General features: G+C 38.5%; 1 pseudogene; it reads right to left on the reverse strand.

Annotated features, from left to right (window-relative positions):
• Window positions 1-1,948: 1,948 nt before the first annotated feature.
• Window positions 1,949-4,497, reverse strand: LOC116006421 (annotated as a pseudogene).
• Between the last annotated feature and the right edge of the window lie 6,996 nt (window positions 4,498-11,493).

Genomic DNA, 11,493 nt, shown 5'->3' on the forward strand with positions numbered 1-11,493 from the left:
TAACCGCTTTATGTCTTGTCGGCGATTCATTTTCGGTGAATCGATTAGGTTGCTAGAGCAAAACCCATTATCTTTATTCATCTTCTCTCATCACAGTATGGGAAATCACTATATCTCTCTACGATTTCTGTCTAAAAAATTGTATGTGTTTTTGCTTTGATTCTTGATGCATGTTGATTTGCCTTTGTCGCAATAGCGGTAATCTTGAAATTTTAGCTTAATTTCTCGTTGTATATAATATCTTGTTTATGAATTTTGGTTTGTGAAGTTTTAATTGTTGTCTTCTTCACGGCCTTCTAATTTTGGTAGAAGGTTACTCTGATGAAGTTAAAGCTCATACTGACATACTGTAACCTAATTTTCTGTTGAATCCGGTGATTGGATTGCCATGTTCGATTTTCCAGAAAACAAACTAAGGAGTACAGCTATGAGTGTATGCTCTAACTACATTGGTGAGAAAATACAAACCTAGTAACTTTGGGGTTTCAAATCTACGTATGTTGATTTGTTCTTAATCACCAAAAATTTATTGTTGTTCGCGATATAAAACCTTAAAAAACTAATAGAAATACTAACAGTGCTGGAAAATCCTAATTTTGTTTCCTATTTTGTGCTTTCAAGTGAACTTATTTCTTTTTCATTGTTAACTATTTTTAGATATTCAATATAGTTGTAATACTGACCAATTTTTTAGAATTTTGCACATGATGATTACACAATCTGATGCCCACTGGTTCATCGTTCAACATTCAAGCAACATGTTAGTTTCGGTGGTACGTATAACCTTTTACATTATATGTAGATGACATATAAATTGTAGTCCTTCAAGATGTTTTATAGTAAAACTATTATTTTTAATTGGTATAGTTGAAGTTTGTTTTATGCCTGATAGTGGTTCACTAATAGTTACTATTGCCAAAAAAGTTGTACTGAATTTGATTAAAAGGTTTTATCTATGTAAATGATTTTATCTCTATATTATGGTTCTAAATATGTTGTGTTGTAATATTTTCAGGTTCATTTGAATATTAATAATGCAATGAAGATAACATATCATTTCTCAAAGTCATAAAGCCTATAGAGGTACAATACATCACATTACTGTTTGTATACGTGTAGACCAATTATTGCAATATGGTCCTTAGTGTGAAAATAAGGATATTGCAAGTAGCAGCAATTGTTGTTTGAATGTAGTTGCAATTTTTTGTGTTTATACAAATATCCTTATTTTCACACTAACTGTAGCTAAGTGTAGAAGGATATTTCAATGTGCCCATGAGTATGAAGGAATTGAGAAGTATTTTTTGATTAACAAATTTTATTTTTTAGAAAAAAAAAATAGGCCGAAGAAATTTTTTAACTAGATCTACTTACATTGTATGACATATTCTAGAGTTTACAAAATAGCATCTTCTTGAAGTACATGTTCTAAATGCATTATTTTCTTCACTTCATCACTAAGTGATGCAGTTGTCTCTTCACTTCATCAGTAAGTGATGACAGTCTTCTCTTCAGTCCATCATTAGGTGATTCAGTCTTCTCTTCAGTTCCTCACTAACTGATGCAGTCTTCTCTTCACTTCCTCACTAAATGATGCAATCTTCTCTTCACTTCCTCACAAAGTGATGCAGTCTGTTCTTCACTTCCTCACTAAGTGGTGCAGTCTTCTCTTCACTTCCTCACTAAATTATAAACGTGCATTAAAAAAAACTATTGCACTACACCATTTCATTTGTAGTCTTAATTATCCATACTGTAGGGATATTCGTAAATACCTGCAAAAAAAAATAGTACTGAATAGAACAAAAATAAAGTTGCATACATTGTCATTTTACACCCAACAAAAAGTGTCATTAGCACATCAATTTTAAATATTAAGTCCTACTTAGTCTTTATAGCCAGAAATCCTTGCAAAATCTACTCCTTGTCCACATATTTCAGGGGAAATTTAGTCCAACTTCTCACACTTCACATAATCCTCCTTTGTCTTCTTACTACTTTTTGTTGATGAAAACTCATCAAGCAATGGTCTCTTTACAGCTTCAGCATCAATTGCCTCATTATCCTTGGCTAGATTCACCGAAACATTTGGACTTTCAGCCACATTTTCCTCTTCTGATTCCTTTAGAACAAAAAATATCATAAGATAAATTATTTATTTTTTGTTAACTGTTTATTAGTATTTTTTGTTAGTTGTTTACTTCATCTTCAAAATCATCATCCCCTGGTTGTAATTCAGAAGTTAGGTTTTTGTCTGGTGATTCCAACAACTCTGGACAGTAGACTGTAACCAATGCTAGCATTGCAAGTCCTACCAAAGACACTATCTCATAGGGGACTCCAATTGGTCCCTAGAAAAGTTAAATAGTAGTTTGTTAGATTCCATTCGAGTCATTTCCATTTTTGGTCATACTGTTATTAGGGCAGTGCCAATTTTAATCCATTACATTAATTTTTGCTATATTGCGGCCAGTCTTATTTAGTCATTGCCACTTTTAGTCCATCGTTAAAATTTTTGTCAAATAACCGTCCAAAACAGAGATATTTTGGTCTTTTAATGCTTTGATCATCCCCTTTACTCTTTGCAGTGGTTTTCCTTACACATTTTCATCCAATGAAGAGGTCCGGCGAAAGTCATGGCTTTGTAATGTGGCTCACATGCTTTCACCGGACCTCTTCATTGGATGAAAATATGTAAGGAAAACCATTGCAAAGGGTCAAGAAGATGATTAAAGCATGAAAAGACCAAAAATACCCCTGTTTTGGACGGTTATTTGACGAAAATTTTAACGGTGGACTAAAAGTGGCAAGGACTAAATAAGACTGGCCGCAATGTGGCAAAAATTAATGAAGTGGACTAAAATTGACAATGTCCCAATAACAGTAGGACCAAAAATAGAAATGACTCATTGCATTCTTTCACAATAATAAAACAATTCAAATTAATTGTAATAGGAATGATTTACCTCAAGGTTCTTAGACCTTAACTCTGTTGAACTCATACCTAGTAGCTCTTGACACTCCCTATCCCAGAGAATGAAAGGTGCATTTCCGTTGAGGTCAACAACCTTAACTTTTACCTTGTACCTAAGAATTCCTTCTCTCCAAGACTTCTTACACTTATCATAATCATACTGCCCATTCTGTTTCTTAACTAACTTTTTATTACAACCATGTGACTTACAAGAAACATAAAACCAATCCCATGAACTCTCAATACCAACAATTTTGGCAGCCACCCAGAAATCACCATACTACAATTAAAAAAACAAATTAGTTAATAATAGAATAATGGTTTCTATCTGTATTAAAAAAATTGTATACTGTACATCTCTCTTTTGATATATGTCTGATATAGTTTGAACATTGATGTGTCTAGAGCTAAAATCTACATAGAAATGACTTCATAATTAGGAAAGTATAAACAAAAAATAGGGTAACTGTATTTCTATGTGTAAAAAAATGTCAGTACATCACTATAATAGCTCTATACCTCTCTCTAAATTCAAGAATTTCTAGAAGATCTTCATTGATAAAAAGTTGTGTAACATCATAGCTGCTACATAACTTAATATCACAAGCTGTTCCAGAAACTATACATTAGGAAAACTTTAAAACGTAATCATATATGCAAAGTATAAAATGATCTTACTCTTTAGAAGAACCTTCACTCTGCAAAACTGAAGTATAATGATAACAGGTTCATGTTTGGTTGACTCGTAAAATGGCTCCAGTTTTGATACATGATCATCCCACAATGTGAATTTGATTTGATTACCCCTATTTTAGTTTTTTAGTATTAATTTACATGGTATCTTCAAGTAGAAAATCGATCAGCCTAGGATTCCTGTCAGATATGACCTTCTCTTGTGGTGAGTATATCTCAACTACCATCCCAATTACATCTATTAAAAAATCAGTAGTAGTTAATAAAAGTATACAACGATTAAATAGCAAAATTGAAAGGCATTAACACTCACCAATCAATTCTTTTTCATTGATGTCAAGTTTCTGTTTTAGAGAGTGAATTGACTACAGCCTAAATATGTATCTTGGGAAAACTGTGCTCCTTAATTGATTGAGAATTGTTTTGTAGTAAAACTTCAACATAAATTCAGGTGGGCTTGTCTTGTAGGTGTAGAAGTTGGTAATCACCAAAAATTCCTTATAGAATACACAACACCAACTTTGAACATGCTAGAAAATTTCTCCACCAAATCATTTGCAACAGTTGAATGCAACACAGTTCCCTGATAATGCTTAAAATATTTATTTATTCCTTGATAATGCATAAAAAAATTTCTTACTATAAAGATGAAAAATTAAAACATAACAAATAAGATGATACCTCCTTATCATGCAAAACACACTCTGTGTATTTGATGTCTTTTGTGCTCTTTTTTCAGGAACATCATAGTAACGTACTAGCCTAAGTTTGATGGCACTTGTGGTGTTCCTAGGAGCAATATCACGACCAAGAATGTATAAGGGAGCCATTGCTATGACAAAGGCTATGGTAGGGCTTTGTTTTGAAGTTATCTGACAAGGGTTTGAAGAGTGAAGATGGAAGATATATATACAACATATTATACCAACTTCAAAAAATCAAAAAACAATTTAACAGACTTTGGGTAGCCCAAAAGACGCATCATGAACAGTCGTATCTCCATGTTTATTGCTTTTGGGAAATATAATCTGTGATGATTGTATTTCATTGTAAGTCTTTAATGTATTTATAGCTATTTATGGTAGTTGTTTAGAATACCAAATAGGTCTAGAACTCTTAAATACATTAAATACAAATCTTAAACCTTCCGTAAGATTTAAGATTTTAAAATAATTAATTAAACTCTGAAATGCGTATCCAACCTTCCGTATGCCAACTGTATTATTATGTATTAGTATATTATATTAAACGACTATGTTTTGATTGAGCGGGAATTTTTGACCTGATTGTGGTTCCCTAGGCGTGTGGCTTTTTTATATAGTAAGATTATATTGGCATCAAGGTAATTCAGGGGTGTATTCAATCATGACTTTCATAGACTAGTAAAGACTTTTATGAATTTTAAAAGTTTGGAGGTATTCAATTCAAACTTTTATGGCATGTTTAGTTCATAGAATAGGTCAATAATGAAATAACATTCCTTGGAATAGACCTATTCCATTGTTTGTTTTAGACATATTGTCGTTGGAATAACATTCTTAGGAATGAGCTATTACCTTTATAAAGGGAATAACCATTCTAGGGGGCTCTTGTTGTTAGCTATTCACATACTCTTGGGAATAGCTTTTATATTGCAAATATAAAAAATACCCAGTGTTGCAAAAATCTCGCCTAGGCGCCGATTAATCCCCGCCTAGGTGCTAGGCGCTGGTCGACCGCCTAGCATATCACATTAAATGGTGGTCTAGGCGGCTGACAAGCTAGGCGACCGCCTAGGCCGCCTAATCTCCGCCTAGGCCGCCAAAGCACCGCCTAGGCCGCTTAGGCGCTGACCGCCTAGGCGTCGACTAGACCGACTAAGCCTTCTAGTCGGTTGATTAACTATTGTTCTTTTTTTTTAAATGAGTTATTTCACTCAAAACAACATCATTTTGAGCGAAATAATCCTAAATTATACAAACTTTAGATATTTTTTAGGTTAATATTTAATATTTTAGTATTAACTATTAAAGTATTATATAATTTATAATTATTAGTCTTTAAAAGATTAAAAATACTTAAACAAATTTTTAAAAAATAAAAAATAAAATAAAAAAATACACAGACGCCTAGGCGCCGATTAATCCCCGGCTAGGCGTCCTAGGCGCTAGGCGCTACCCAAGCGCCTAGGGAGCGCCTAGCGATTTTTTCAACCATGAAAATACATTTTGCAATTTATTTAATATTTATATTTAATAAATATAATGTATTATATAAATGTGTGTGTGTGGGTGTGTGTGTGTCCAGTAGCGGATGTAACTTGGGGGCAGTGGGGGCAGCTACTCATCCCCGAAACAACGTCGTACCTTTGTAAAGGGAATAACCATTCTAGGGGGCTCTTGTTATTAGCTATTCACATACTCTTGGGAATAGCTTTTATATTGCAAATACCAAAAATACCTTTTGCAATTTATTTAATATTTATATTTAATAAATATAATGTATTATATAAATGTGTGTGTGTGTGTGTGTGTGTGTGTGTATGTGTGTCCAGTGCCGGATGTAGCTTGGGGGCAGTGGGGGCAGCTGCCCCCACTGCCCAAAATTACTCAGCCCCAAAACAACGTCGTTTTGGGGCTGAGATATATATATATATATATATATATATATTCATTTGGTCTTCGTTTCCTCCGCAGTCCAAGACGAGGCGCGAGCGATCCCGTTTTCTTCTCTGCCAGTCGCCAATCCACCGTCGTCCACAGCGCTGCGCCGATGCCACCGACCACCGCGGCAACGCTTGTCCACCTCCGGCCTCCGGCTTCTCATTGCCCCTCAACTCAACACCAGCCACAACTGACAGCCCACAGGCCACAGCCACCAGTCGTCCAATTGTCCAGGTTTGTTCTATACTTCAATTTCCCTAATTGATAATTCCATTTCTTGATTTTCTTCCTTACTAATTACTAGTTAGTAGTTACTAATTAGTAATTACTATCAACTACTCATAATCTCTTATCTCATCCCTTGAATAATTTATTTGCCTAACTTTTGTTTGCCCTAATTTATTTTTTCCATTAATTTCCTTAGTTTTGAAGTTGCTCTAATTGAATTGATAATAGTGTTGGTCTCAAGGGGATGGGGTACAAGTCTAGAGGGGGGGGGGTGAATAGACTTGTATAAGATTTTGCAAATCTTTTCGACCTCTCGTGTGTATTGAACTTAGGATGTTTAGGTTCGATACCTCACGAGGTGAAGACAAAGTTTTATGCGCAGCGGAAATGTTATCCCTTTTTAGTTAGCACGAGTTTGAGTTAGTTCGAGAGGTGTGTTTATATGTAGTGCAATCGAGAGGTTAGCGAGAGATAAACACAGAAAGTAAATGCGAGAGAGATTTTTAAGTGGTTCAGCCAACCCGCCTACGTCCACTCTTCTTCCAGAAACTCGCTGGAAGGATTGCACTAAAAACTTCCCTTATTTAGTACAATATCGAGCGTTTGAGTTTTGATCACGAAGCCCGCCTCAAGCCTCAGGTTTCTTTCACTCGGACAGCTGCCAGGTTACTCCCCCTCTCTTGCTTAATCCAAAGCAAGACGTTGTTGATAGTCACAGTTGAATGTAACAGACTCCAATCTGACCACAAGCTATCGTTGAATCAACTTCGGTGTAGAGCAGCTTCGGTCACCTTCTAGATGTATAACAGTTTAAGCTTTGTAACCCTCTTAAACACTAAGATGTGTTTTCTCGCTGTTTTGAATATCAGGATGATATTCCAAATTTAGTACTTGCACTTGAACGTTTGAATCAGACACCTCTTTCGAATTTTCCAACTCTGTTACCCTGTTTCGCTTTGTGTCTTCACGTCCTTTTTATATGAGAGTTGAGGAATAATTCCGTTGGAGGGAAAATTATTCAGTTTGAAATTTGTCTCCCATGCTGATCATGGGTCTTGCATATTTTCAGCATATTTCATGGAGTGGTGATCTTGTAACTTGAACCTCTTGTCTTGTAGTGAATATTCCATAGTTCACTTTCTTGAGTCCATGCTCCACTTTCGTCTTTTGGTAAAAGTTACTCTTTTTATATTCCCATTATTCCTTGTTTGTAGGGAATCAGACCACTTCAGCATTGGTGCACCTTTTGACCGTTTGTGGTGGAAATCTGACGTGTCATCCATTTCCGCCCATTTTGAAATCTTCACGTTCGGCACCTCTTCATTATTCTATCTCCATGATATTCTTCTTCTCCAAACTTTAAGTATGCTTCCTGACCGTCATTCAGCTTTGTTGGAGAATTGTTAGTGTATCGAGACCAAGGTTGATATCTTGATTGCTTGATGTCTCAAACTCAAATATCGAGAGGTCTATCTCTCGAACTCTGTTTATGTCTCGAACTGGATAGCTGTATCGAGAGGTCCTACCTCTCGAACTCTGCTTATGTCTCGAGACTTAGTTGATGTCTCGCAGACCCTTATTCCTCCAGAGTTGTCCCATGCTTTCTTCTGATCTGTCTATATGATTACAACACACGAGACTTCTAAGATGTTCAAACAAATTTACCTCAAGCTTAAATATTTTCCGAGTTGAGCTCAAAGTTACCCGGTTGTATTTTCGCTCTTGGTTTACTTGTCGAACTTACAGCGTTTTGCCTATGTATCGAGACTTGGGGATTTTCACTTAACAGTTGGTATCATCAAAACCTATTACTTGATGTTCCTAACAATTTCCCCCTTTTTGATGATGCCAACACTTATACTTACTCTATATGGCTGATTTGATAGAAAGAATTAACATAGATTTTATTTTTCAGCGCATATGGTAAGTTTGACAAATACTCTACTAAAACATGAATAATAGAACTCACGCAACACCCCCAGCAAAAGATATATCTATGATTATAAAAGGGAATGTTTACAAAGCAGAGTTTAGTAGACAAGATTGAAAGAAATAAGACCAAGAACAACATAGATATCAATACATTGAAATGAGATGGAGTTTGGACCACGAGAGCTTACTTCTTGTTGGCTTTCCTTTTCTTGTTAATGGCTTCTCGTGTCTTGATGGGGTCTTTCGGATTTACCAGGCTTATGTATTCATCCGTGACATCTAGATGCCTGTAGTTCCTGTAGGCTTCCCCCACGAACTCACCATCAATTACTCCATCTTTCCACCAGGCAATGCATTCTTCTGGAGACATATTGCTGTGTGTAGATATCCCAGTGATTTTCAGAAGCTTGAATATCTCCAGAGTCAGAATTTGTTCAGTGTCTTCTCTGTTCCCAAACTTAAAGCTTGTCATGAGAAGATCTATCTTCCTTTCTTCTTCTGACTGTTGTTCTTGTCTTTTTCTTCTTCTTTCTCTCCATTTCCAGTGTACGCTGGATCCTTAAATTTTCTGCTCTTTTAGCATCCTCCACTGCTTTGCTCATAATTCTTGGTATTTTCGGAGGAGGTCCAGCTGGTTCACTTGCTGCCCTTTTCTTGCCTGTTATATTTTCCCCCTTCTTTTTCCCTTTATTTTCCCCCTTGTTGGCATCATCAGCACGGGAAAGGAGGATGGACATACCTCCGAAGATTGCTTGAAGTTGGGCAGGCACTTGGTTCGACAGGTCATCGAGTATAGCCTTCATCACATCCTGTCGAAGTTCACTGGAATGTTGGAAGGCTCGAAGCTCTGCTCGCATCTCGGCTAATTCAGCCCTTGCACTTGCAGCCTCTGCTCGAGCTACAGCAGCTTCATCAGTGGCTTTCCGTGCTGCATCCTCAGCCCATATTGCCTGTTCGAGAAGTTCGGCATGACGGCCTTGGGATTCACTTGTGCCAGCAGCAGGCATTGCAGCATTGCGGACAACAACGAGTATTCTTTCGAGCTGAGCCATCTTCTGAGATTGATCAGCCATGAATTGACGCACTTCGCCAATGAAGACTTCTTCGGCCTGTTGATCATAGTCAGAAGTAGGAGAAGGAGAAGAGGATCGATAGGTACCTTTCGTTGGAGGGGACTTGGGTGCTTCCAGATTTCCACCCTTAACTTGCAATTGCGAGTCCACCTCTCGAAGGAGTCTCTGAGTGGTTGCAGGAACACTGAGTTCAGAGCTCGAAGGTAGCTCCATGTCAGGTGCTTCCCGGTTTCCACCTGAGGGATGGATCACTTCTTGCTCAGCATCTCTCGAACCTGGACCCTCAGCTTCAGCGACTGAAGGGATTGGATCAGCCAAGGAGGGATCTTCTGTGTTGGACGCTTCCTGGTTTCCATCCAATGGAAGTTCCCCCTCAGCGTCACTTCTCGAATCAGTGCTGGGAACTTGGTCGTCTGCTGGTGAGGTTGGAGACGAAGTGTCGACAGGTGCTTCCCGATTTCCACCTTCGATGGTCGCATCGTCCTCCTCAGTACTTCTCGAACCAGCAAGACTTGGGGCAATCTGCTCTAAGTGCTCATTGGACTGCATTTCGGTCTGCTCCGATGAGTCTGGAATGATAATTATTTCAGGAGCAGTAGGAAAACCCGGCAGTGTGAGCAGCGGAACTACACCCTCTCGAACTGTCTGAGCTTCATCGTTGTCAATCGAGGGTGTAGATCTCGGTGGTGGCCGAATCATTAAAAAAAAAGGTGCCACTTGAAGTGCTTCAGAGGTCTCGGATTCACCTCTCGAAGCTTCTACCTGTTCGTCCAGAGCAGAGTTACTGACTTGAGACAGTGGGATTGCGGCTGTTGCAATATCATCGTGAGCAACCCCAGAGGTCTCTCCTGGACCTCTCGTATGTTCTACAGTCTGTCCCAAGGACATAGCAGTGGCGAGCCTGATATCTTCTCGAAATTGGGCATCAAGTTCTGGATCCTCCTCAGGCTCAACCTCGGTTTCTTCAGCTATGCCTTTACCCTTATCAGTTCTTCCACTGTTCAGCTTAAACACTCTTGTTTCGTGGGCAATGTCTAGGAGTTGATGAGCTGGAATCTCTGAGATACCCAACCACTGGAGTGCAAACTGTNCCCTTATCAGTTCTTCCACTGTTCAGCTTAAACACTCTTGTTTCGTGGGCAAGGTCTAGGAGTTGATGAGCTGGAATCTCTGAGATACCCAACCACTGGAGTGCAAACTGTTCTTCTGCCTCCATTTCAGCTGCTTGGGCCATCAGTTGAGTGAAAGGACTGGTTCTCCAGTTGATCCACCTGATCACCCTAGAGAAGTCATCAAGAATAGGTGCTTCCAACTGAGTAGTGACCTCTTCTTCTCCATCATTCTGTCCGTCAGACAGAACCTCTGTAGTAGTGATCTCTCGACCATTATCCAAGAGATTATCTTCCAATCTGACATCTGCTATTACTTGAGCAACTGATCTATCAATCTGAGCAGATTCAGTGGGTGTCAACTCAACATTTAGAACATTTTGCACTGGGTCCCTGACCACAATGCCCTGATCATCAGCAGCTACCATGTAATCCTGAGCTTCAGCTGCTGGAACATCTATCTCTCGAACCACCTTTTTACTGATCGACAGGTTGGCGTTGGAGACTGAGCGCATCACTTGCTGTTGGAGGAAGTTGAAGATAATGTGTGCCCAGTCCAGTTTGTTGTTGTTCCAAATGGCATGGAGGATTTTGAGGAGGTCTAGACTAACCTCGTCAGTTCCAGACACCTTGCCGAGCACAAACTTCATGATTAGGTCGGCAGCGAGAGCAAACCTCTCCTTTAGGTGGTACTTGCGGAGGGCAGAGGATGCTCTGGGTGGTGCAGTCGCTAGTCGGATTTTCTCCCAGAAGGCTTGCTTGTCCAAGTCGTAATCCGATAGATGCTTGACTGCTTCCTCCGATGACGCGAAATCAAATGCCGCTCTGAGGTCACCTACAGA

The sequence above is a fragment of the Ipomoea triloba genome, chromosome 15 (assembly GCF_003576645.1).
Source record: "Ipomoea triloba cultivar NCNSP0323 chromosome 15, ASM357664v1".
In the NCBI taxonomy this organism is placed as follows: domain Eukaryota; kingdom Viridiplantae; phylum Streptophyta; class Magnoliopsida; order Solanales; family Convolvulaceae; genus Ipomoea; species Ipomoea triloba.